Source organism: Nycticebus coucang, chromosome 2, assembly GCF_027406575.1.
Source record: "Nycticebus coucang isolate mNycCou1 chromosome 2, mNycCou1.pri, whole genome shotgun sequence".
Taxonomy (NCBI): Eukaryota; Metazoa; Chordata; class Mammalia; order Primates; family Lorisidae; genus Nycticebus; species Nycticebus coucang.
In genome coordinates this window covers 133,361,569-133,372,416 of record NC_069781.1, presented here as the reverse complement: position 1 = coordinate 133,372,416, position 10,848 = coordinate 133,361,569, and the positions used below count along the sequence as shown (strand labels likewise).

Below are 10,848 nucleotides of genomic sequence, written 5' to 3'. Positions count from 1 at the left end.
CATAGCTCTGAGCAACTGCTCCTACCTCACCTCCAAGGTAAGGCTTTGGTGCTCAGTGTGTGAATGGAGGACAGCAGGCAGAGTCAGGGTGTGACAGTCAGTGTGAGTGCTGTACCAAGAATAAGGAGTTAAGTGAAAGTTGGATGCTGAGACCACCCAGCCCTCTTCTCCCATTGGGGTCCCTGAAGGCAGTAGCCAGCTTTACTAGAAGATTACAATATTAGAAGAATCTTCTCTGGGTAGTCTGAGCAGTCCAATGGGAAGAATCTGAATAAACTGGTCCTGGAGTTCTCCCAACACATGGGGCATGCAATAGTGATGCTCAGAGTTCTTAAGTCCTACTCACCTTCCAACCTTCCAATCAACGTTCATACCCCTGTTATAATGATGAGAAGGCAAGCAAGCAGATCAAAGATATCTGATATTTTATCACACAGCCCTGAGGCTTGGTTTATTTTTCCTCAGTTCTTTTTTTTCTGTATAGGCGAAAGGCCTATATGCCTCTGGCCAAAAAAGCTGTTTGAGAGGGAGCAGTGGAAAGACTTTGTGCAGGCATACTTGTGAGAAACTGAGGCAGAATCCCATATGGCCAGGTTGGTTGTGGGCATAAAACCCCCCTGACTTAAGGCCCACATGGGAGCGGAGGCTTGCAAACGAGTTTCTGTATGTCTTAGGAATTTCCTGACTATGCCTTGCTTAAAGATGAAAGTAACTGCCTCCAAACGGTGAGGCCAGTAGGGCAGGTGTTCAATCTACCTTTCTCCCCCAGAGCCTCAGGCTTTATCAGATAAGAGCAAAGAAGTAATGGCTAAAAACATGTTCTCCATTAAGTCATGTATTTTTAGGAGGATTAAGTTAGATAAAATAGTTATCAGTTAATCTGGTTAAAGGATAGCTTAGCCCATAAGGGTAGCTTTAGATAATGTTACCGGTAGTAAAATGTTTGTCAGTTAATGTGGTTTATCCGTAGGCTTGTAAGTACCAGGCGGTAAGAGGCCTGGGGCCAAGGTTTAAGTCATGTGTTTATTGATTAAGTTATGTGTCTATATAAGCTTTGGTGGGAGAAATAAAGATTGCCACATGCCATGAGAGAGCGCTGGTCCCTTTTATTTTTCATACAATTTCGATTGTGGGTCTTATTCTCCGTGACACTGCTTCTCCGTGAGACCCTAATGGCAACATTCTGCTTTTCAGATGAGATCATTTTGTTTATCTATATTTTATTTATTTACTTTGAGGCAAAGTTTTATTTTGTCACCATGGTTAGAGTGCCATGGTGTTTATAGCTCACAGCAACCTCAAAATCTTGGGCTCAAGTGGTTCTCTTGCCTCAGCTGCCCAAGTAGCTGGGATTATAGGCACCTGCCACAATGCCCAGTTATTTTTTGGAGATGGTATCTCGCTCTTGCTCAGGCTGGTTTCGAAATCCCGAGCTCAAGCAATCCACCCACCTTGGCCTCCCACAGTGCTAGTATCTTTTTTTTTATTTTTTTTATTTTTTGAGATACAGCCTCAAGCTGTTGCCCTGGGTAGAATGCCATGGCATCACAGCAATCTCCAACTCCTAGGCTTAAGTGATTCTCTTGCCTCAGCCTCCCAAGTAGCCCACCACAACACCCAGCTATTTTTTGGTTGTAGTTGTCCTTGTTGTTTGGCAGGCCCTAGCTGGATTCAAACCTGCCAGCTCTGGTATATGTGGCTGGCGCCTTAGCTTCTTGAGGTACAGGCGCCGAGCCCCACAGTGCTAGGATTATAGGCTAGGATTATAAGCCACCACGCCCGGCATGTTGATCTGTCTTTATGTAGTGCCCAGGAGTTCCATAAAGACCACACTGCCAAATAAGCCAAATTTACAGCAGAGTCCTTTTATTGAACAGCCAGCTGGCAACTGCCTCAGTGTCTCAACATGGGGTTTCTGAGAGCAGCCCCAAGTGCTTAAGGAGTCAGGTCTTTAAGTTTCAGTCTGCATCCTGGTTGGCACGCAAGCTGTCCAGGTGCACTCAGGTGGGGGTAGTGAGCACACATTGTACAGAAGCAAAATTTTTGCAGTTAGTTAGCCATACATCATACATCTTTGTTTTAATATTTTCCCATACACCTTAGTTTCAGTACTTTTTCTCCATACATCTTTGTCTCAGTATTCTCTCCACCTGGTATTGTTTAAAAGTCAGTTTTGGGATAGTCAGTTCATTTCCCAGGCCCAGGAGTTAGTCAAGCAAGAAGTTAGTGAGAACTTTCACATCTATCTTGGGAGTGAACCCAGATTTTGTTCATTTTGTTGAGGGCTTGCAGCCCAAGAATTTGTCAGGAGTTAACTGGCATTTTTCTACTTTAGCCTAGACCTAACATTGAAACTGACTTTTTCTTTTGTCTTCTTTGTAGGAAGTCAAGGCCATCTTAGATCATTCATTACAGCCATTAAACTTCTCAGTTCTAGAATTTCTCTATGATATTTTTTTTATTTCCTTACTTATTTTTTATTTTTTTATTTTTATTTCCTTGCCTTTTTTTCCTTTGGTGCCCAGTCTGTGAACGGAGGACAGCAGAAAGAGTCAGGGGTGACAGAGTCAGTGTGAGTGCTGTACCAAAAATAAGGAGTTAAGTGAAAGTTGGAGCAGAGTACAATGGCATCACAGCTCACTGCAACCTCAGACTCAAGCCATGGGCATCTCCCTGCCTCAGCCTCTGGAAGCCACTGGGATTACAGGTGCTCACTGTGGTGCCTGGCTAGGTTTTTCATTTTTTTATGAGTTGGTCTCATTCTCACAGAAGGCGTCTTGAACTCCTGAACTCAAGCAATTCACCCTTCTCAGCCTCCCAGGGTGCTGGGATTACAGGCATGAGCCACTGTGCCCAGCTATGGTATTTTTTTTAAAGCCTGTAAACTATTATTTACTTATTTATTCATTTATTTTATTCAGACAGTCTCACTTTGTTACCCTCAGTAGAGCACTGTGGCATCATAGCTCACAGCAACCTCAAACTCTTGGGCTTAAGCGATTCTCTTGCCTTAGTCTCCCTAGTAGCTGTGACTACAGGCACCTGCCACAATGTCTGGTTGTTTTTGTTGTCGTTTGTTTGTTTCTAGCAGGCCTAGGCCAGGTTTGAACCCACCAGCCTGAAGCATGTGACTGGTGCTCGAACCACTGAGCTATGAGCACCCAGTCAGCTATGGTATTTTTTAATAATTGACACTTGTCTGCTTGGTTTTCTGTTCATTCACTCATTAAGACCATATTTTCCTTTAATTCTTTCAACCTATTTTCCTAAACATATTTATAGTAAGTTCTGAATATATTTATAGATTTCTGAACATTTTATAGTTATTTCCTTAAAGCCATTACTAAATCCAATCTGGACCATCTTGGGTCAGTTTCTACTTATTCCTTCTTATTTTGACTACAGGTCATATTTTCCCATTTCCTTGCATTTTTTTTTTTTTTGAAAAAGCAATGCACATGTCTTAATTTTATTTATTTATTTATTTATTTGCAGTTTTTGGCCAGGGCTGGGTTTGAACCCACCACCTACAGCATATAGGCGCCCTACTCCTTTGAGCCACAGGCACCGCCCCTTCCTTGCATTTTTAGAAATTTAAATTGTTTAATAGACACAGTAATGGCTCTGGATTTTTTTTTTTTTTAAGACAGAATCTCTAGCTGTCATGCTGGGTAGAGTGCCGTGGCATCACAGCTCACAGCAACCTCAAACTCTTGGGCTTAAGCAATTCTCTTGCCTCGGCCTCCCAGTAGCTGGGGCTACAGGCGCCTGCCACAATGCCCGGCTACTTTTTGGTTGCAGTTGCCATTATTATTTAGCAGGCCCCGGCTGGGTTTGAACCCACCACTCTAGGTGTATGTGGCCAGCGCCTTGCTGACTAAGCTACGAGTACCTCCTGGATTTATTTTTGAGACAGTCTCAGTATGTCGCCCTGGTAGAATGCTGCCCTGGGTAGAGTGCTCTGGCGTCATAGCTCACAGCAACTGAAACTCTTGGCGATTCTCTTGCCTCAGCCTCCCAAGTAGCTGGAATTATAGGCATCCACCACAATGCCTGGCTACTTTTTTGAGACAGGGTCTCGCTCTTGCTCAGGCTGGTCTTGAACTCCTGAGCTTAGGCAATCCACCTGCCTTGTCTTCCCAAGTGCTAGGATAATAGGTGTGAGCCACCGTGCTCAGCTGAGGCTCTGGATTTTGTTATCTGCTTGGCCACTAGTGTTTGTTTTTGCTCTCAACTCTGTAGCAGCCTCTCCTGTAAGCCTCAGGTAGCCTTGCCCTCCTCAGGTATATCCCAACCCTCAGACAAGAGCTTATGTGATGTCTCAAACATAGATTTCTGCCTCCTCCATACACAGCTCTATCCTCTTGGTGTGATACCAGGACATGGGAATTGCAGCTGCTTCAGTAGTCCTGACCTCTAACCTTGGACTCCTGCACACAGTGGGGCATCCCTACCCGGCAGTATTCTAGCATGCCCTGCTATAATTAGAAAACTGCCCCCAGGGCAGCGCCTGTGGCTCAGTGAGTAGGGCACCAGCCCCATATGCCGAGGGTGGTGGGTTCAAACCCAACCCCGGCCAAACTGCAACAAAAAAATAGCCGGGCGTTGTGGCGGGCGCCTGTAGTCCCAGCTGCTCGGGAGGCTGAGGCAAGAAAATCGCGTAAGCCCAAGAGTTAGAGGTTGCTGTGAGCCGTGTGACTCCACGGCACTCTACCCGAGGGCGGTACAGTGAGACTCTGTCTCTACAAAAAAAAAAAAAAAAAAGAAAACTGCCCCCAGCAGAGAGATAGAACATCTCATGAGTCCTCTCAGGGACTGCTGTCCTGCACTGTCTGCCATCCACTGCCATAAAACAGTGGCTCATTCATATCTTCTGTCCAGTTTTGTTTGGTTGTGGTACAAAGGCTAATCTGAGACCATAGATGCCAGCATAGCTGGAACCGGAACCATGGCACATTCTTATTTTCTTCTAGTCTTCTCCATCCCCTTTCTCCCCATCCATTTAAGCAACTTCTGCATGTCACATCTACCAGCACAACTGAGAAATGAAGCAGCCACAGAAGTGGGAAGCAGCAGTCTAAAATAAGTCTCCAAAAATATAAATCTATTAAGAAGCTGGGCTTCCCTAAGGAAGCCCTGTAAGCAGGGAGAAAGAAAAGTAAGGAACTGATGTGAGAGAATAGTGATGAGGTAGGGTCCAAGAAAGAATGGCTGGAGGCCCTGATTCCTGGCAGTGCCCCAGGGAACAGCATAATCCCAGAGACACTACTGTCCAGGGCGTCTGGGTTGGCAACACCACAGGCAGCTTCTCCAGGGTGTCCATGTCTTTGTTTGGCACTGAAGCAACAGATTGCCATGGGCCCCTGATGGTGAGCAGAGGTGAGGGGAGATGCCCCAGACCTGGAGAAGACACGTGCACAGGAACATCACACCTCCTGTGACTGGGGAGAAAGATAACAATGGACCCACTGCTCTCCCCTCCACACACACACACCTTGGCACAACGGGAGCCCCTAGGACTTACACACCAGCTGGCAAAAAGGAAGGCAACAAACCTCCACATTTCTGGGATTCATTTGCTGTCTCCCTGGCACATTGAAGTTCAAAATAATATGAAGTTGTTATATAAAAATAAAGAAAATGTTTTCTGCACACCTCGGTAAGCTGAAATTATGTCATCACCCCAGTAAAGGTGGCCATTCGTGGAGACTGCACCTAGGGCACTGCATCTGTTCTCTCACTGGCTCTGTCCACGTGGCAGGCTCCTCAGGTTCCCTTCATGATTCCCATATCATGGCTTATACTCATGCTAGAGGAGAAATTAATAAAAAAGTGTATACTTACTCTGTACTGGGAATTATGCTAAGAGCCTTATGTCACTTAATCTTCACACCAAACTATGAGACATGTACTAGTTAGTTCTATTTTACAAATGTGAAAACAAATTCAGAGTTGTAAAATGAGTGTGGTATTTATATTCAAACTGGTGTAAGCTTTACTGTGTGTTATGTGCAATCTGTGAGGAGAAAACCAGATCCAGGAGTCCAACATGAGTTTCTATAATATGATTTACAAAGTGAGTTTATTTACAATTTAAATAAACGAATTCCCTTTATTTTCTACAACAAACATTCTAAGATTAAATGAGCAACTTTCTTGGCTAAATATTATATGCTAGGGAGACATTAAACAAGAACATTGTAGGCCGGGTGCAGGGACTCATACCTGTGATCCCAAAACTCTGGGAGGCCAACGCAGGAGGATCCCCTGAGCTTAGGAGTTCAAGACCAGCCTGAGCAAGAGTGAGACCCTGTCTCTACTAAAAACAGAAAAACTAGCCAGGCATGTTGATAGGCACCTGTGTTCCAAGGCATTCAGGAGGCTGAGGCAGAAGGGTCACTTGAGCCCAGGAGTTGGAGGTTGCTGTGATCTAGGCTGAGGCCACAGTACTCTATCTCAAAAACAACTACAACAAAAACACACACACAAGAATTATGTAATTATTGCTCCATCTTTCTGTACTTTGTTTGGACATTTTCTACTGGCTTGTCCTACTTTATTAGCCACATGCCTCTGTTGTGTCCAGTCTGCTGCTCTGCCCATCTGAATTCTTTATTTTAGATATTATAACTATCAGTTGTAGAAGGTTCATTAGGGTTTTATATATTCCAGTCCTCTGTTGAAATGTCCGAGTCTCAGCACTTTTTCCATTGTTCCCCTCCTTTTCTATGACATATTGAACAGTAAAGTCCTCGATGACAAAGCAGTTGTAGGTCTGCTTCTATTGTGCTTTTTTTCTCTTACACATTACCCTGCTGCATTAGTTTCCTGTTATTGCCATAACAGATTACCACAAATTTAGTGGCCTACAACACACACATTTATTATCTTATGGTTCTGGAGACCAGAAATCCAAATTCAGTCTCACTGGGCTGAAGTCAAGGTCGGCTCCTTCTGGAGGCTCCAGGGGAATCTGTTTCCTCATCTTTGTTGGGTTCTAGTTGCCACCTATACTCCCTGTCTGTGACCCTTCTTCACTCTTTCTGTCCTCTCAATCCGATGCTCTTTCTGATCCACATGCCTTCCTTTCATAAGGAACCCTACAATTATATCCGACCTGCCCAGGTAAACAAAGATAATCTCTCCATTTCAAGGCCTTTATCAGCACCACACTCTGACCAACTGAGCTAACCACCACCTGTGTTCAAGGCCCTTACTTTAATCACATTTTCAAAGTCCCTTTTGTAGCACATTCACAGTGTTCAGGGATCAGAAGGAAACATACTGGGGAAGTGGTGTTATTCAGTCTATCCTACCTGCCTATTCCTCTGACTTGTAATTTTTTGATTATATGCCAAATATTGTTTAAAGCCTCAGATGTTGAAATTAATCATATATTCCCCACAGGGTTTACCCTAATTCCCGTTAGATGATGCTCAAAAGCACAATCCTGGCTCAGTGTCTGTGGCTGAAGCCACTAAGGCACGAGCCACATACAGCTGAGCTGGCGGGTTCGAATCCAGCCCCGGCCCGCCAAACAACAATAATGGCGGCAACAACAACAAAATAGCCAGGCGTTATGGCAGGCGCCTGTAGTCCCAGCTACTTGGCAGGCTGAGGCAGGAGAATTGCTTGAGCCCAGGAGTTGGAGGTTGCTGTGAGCTGTGATGCACTCTACCCAGGGGACAGCTTAAGGCTCTGTCTCAAAAAAAAAAGCACAATCCCTTAATCCAATTAGGAAATGAGCTGAGTGGGGGTGAGCTGCAGTCTCAGCTACAGCCTGAGTGCCTGGTTCTAATTCTTTCTGGAGAGACCTGTCTTGTTATAGGCCCCTTCCTCCAAACATCAAGAGATTGCAGGAGATCTCATTCTGCCTTTCTCACCTCGAGCCAGGGCTCAGCCCTTGCCTGCTATCTACCCCAGACTCGGCAAAGATCCCACGGGAGAAGAGCATCCTGTCTAGGGCTCTTTCAGAGCCTGTTATATAGCATTAGCCCAAGTAGCCATCAAAAGGCCAGTGCAGGCCGGGTGTGGCCACTCATATTTGTAATCCTAGCACTTTGGGAGGCTGAGAAGGATTACTGAAGGCCAGGAGTTGGACACCAGCCTGGGCAACCAGTAAGACCACCCCCCCATCTCTACAAAAAAAAATACAAATTAGCTGGGTGTAGTGGCACACATCTGTAGTCCTAGATACTTGGGTGGCCGAGGCAGGAAGACTGCTTGTGCCCAGGAATACAAGGTTACAGTGAGCTACGATTGTGCCATCACCTTTCAGTCCCAGCAACACACTGAAACCCAGTGTCTAATAAAAAAAGGTTCAGTAAAAGCCAAACCCAATCTTCAGCCTATGCCCAGACTTTGACAAAAGTACCCAGGGAAAAAACTAAGCAAAAATCCAATGGATCTTTCTTCTCTGCTTCCTTCATTGCTCTCTAAAGTCTTTAAAAATATGATTTGTAGGCCAGGAGTGGGGGCTCACAATCTGTAATCCCAGCACTCTGGGAGGCTGAGGCAGGTAGATTGCCTGAGCCCAGGAGTTCAAGACAGCCTGAGCAATAGACCCCATCTCTACTAAAAATAGACAAAGTAGCTGAGCATTGTGGTGGGTACCTATAGTCCAGCAACTCGAGAGGCTGAGGCAGGAGGATCACTTCAGCCCAAGAGCTTGAGGTGGCTGTGATCTGTGACACCACAGCAGTGTACCAAGGGCACCAGAGTAAGACTCTACCTCAAAAAAAAAAAAATATATATATATATATATATATAATGTACATAACACACATATTTTGATATATATATATATATTTTTTTTTTTTTTTTTGTGGCTTTTGGCCGGGGCTGGGTTTGAACCTGCCACCTTCGGCATATGGGACCGGCGCCCTACCACTTTGAGCCACAGGCGCCACCCAAGATATATATATATATATATATTTTAAACATATATCCTCTTCTGGTGTTTAGTATTTTTGTTTTTCTGGTTGTTCCAACAGGAATGATGAGCTATTGATAAACTACTATATCCTGCTTTGAACTATTAAGTTTCTTAAGAATAACACTGTATATTAAAGAAAGAACTACGGAGCAGCACCTCTGGCTCAAAGGAGTAGGGAGCTGGCCCCATATGCTGGAGGTGGCGAGTTCAAACCCAGCCCTGGCCAAAACGGCAAAAAAAAAAAAACAGAACTATGCAGTTACCACTGAATATCTCAGAAAGCTTCTTGCATCTTCTTAGCAAACAACAGATAGACTTTGCATAACTCAAAGATCTTTTTCCATCTACCCTGTCCCTTTGCTCACTTTGTTCCTGAGTGGTTCACTGTGTAAATATGCTTATCACCAGCACACTTTGGCACAGTAACTGAGATAACGCCGGAAAGGCTATGTTAACCACTGTGATAAAAATGTGTCAAATGGTTTATGAAGTGAGTGTATAATGCCCCATAATCATATCACTGTATACAGTTATGATTTAATAAAAAAATTTAAAAAAAATAAAATAAAATAAAACATTAAAAAAAAAATGAAAACTCTATATAGATATAATAGAGTTGTTCTTCCCAGCGCTTGTAAAATACGATTGCAACCCCTAGTTTATTGCATTTTTTTGTTGTTGTTGCAGTTTGGCTGGGGCTGGGTTTGAACCCGCCACCCTCGGCATATGGGGCCGGCGCCCTACTCACTGAGCCACAGGCGCCGCCCAAGTTTATTGTATTTTTTAAAGTCTGTATTTAATATTATGAATAGGCAACATTCTCAAATGTTCAAAAGCCAAAATACATAAAAGGGCGTAAATGGAAAAAGCTTTGTTCCATTACCCACATCCGTAACATGCACCCATGATTAGTATTTTCATCAGAAAAGTTTAAATGAGGTTTGGCGCCTGCAGCCTAATGGTTAGGGCGCCAGCCACATACAAGGGGGCTGGCGGGTTTGAACCGGCCCAGGCCTGCTAACAATGACAAGAAAAAAATAGCCGGGCATTGTGGCAGGTACCTGTAGTTCCAGCTGAGGAGGGACTAGGCAAGGAAGGCTGAGGCAAGAGAATCGCTCAAGTCCAAGAGTTTGAGGTTGCGGTGAGCTGTGACGTCACAGAACTCTACCCAGGGCGACACAGTGAGACTCTGTCTCAATAAACAAACAAATAAAACAGAAACAGATTTCAGTTTTTCCTTAAAGACAGTCAAGAAATAAAGGGCAGGAGGGAAGGAAAGTGGGAAGAGAGGAAGGAGTGTAAAGGAAGATCTGGCAGACATCGGCCGAAGCGCAGCGTGGCTTCTCCCCTGGATACTGCACACGTTCTCTTTCCCATCAGTGACAGTGTCGCAGGGGCCGAGCGGAGGTCCGCCGGGGGCCAAAGCCGCCGCATTGCAGAAGGCGGAGACGCCTAGAACCAGCGGCCTGGGACAGAGGACCCGCCCGTGTGAAGCGGAGATTCTCGGTTCCTGGCAAACTTCCGGGTTTTTCGATCCCGCCACAGTCCTGGGTTCAGCCCCGCGCGTAACTGAGCGCCTACCCTACACTAAGAAACGCCCAAAGAACCATGGCGTGGAATAATACTAAGAAACGCCCAGAGAAAACCGCGGCGTCGGAACAACGCTAAGAAACGCCCGGACAAGGAACCACGGCACGGGAAAAGCACTAAGAAGAATCCGGACAAAAAACTACCGCCCCGGAAGCCACAGCTAAAACCGCGGTCAGCTGATCCGGACTCGGGACCTCACAAGTGCGCGCCCCGCCTCTCGGTCAGGCGACCCCGTACGTACAGCCTGAGGGGGCGGGGATAGATGTCGGAGGAAGATGCTATTGGCTGGCGTCCTGAGGACGCAGCCAATTGGAGCCTGCCGG

The 10,848-nt window shown here is 45.4% G+C and overlaps 1 long non-coding RNA gene across 2 annotated transcripts; it reads right to left on the bottom strand.

Moving 5' to 3' along the window:
* Window positions 1-4,785: 4,785 nt before the first annotated feature.
* LOC128564563 (uncharacterized) lies at window positions 4,786-10,669 on the bottom strand. Of its 2 annotated transcripts, none has more exons than XR_008374103.1 (3): window positions 9,997-10,669; window positions 6,359-6,466; window positions 4,786-5,809 (listed from the first exon to the last, which is right to left on the bottom strand). It is a non-coding gene; the product is annotated as an uncharacterized LOC128564563 (long non-coding RNA). The 2 variants fall into 2 exon arrangements; XR_008374107.1 differs by lacking the exon at window positions 9,997-10,669 and adding an exon at window positions 8,614-8,701.
* Window positions 10,670-10,848: the final 179 nt, after the last annotated feature.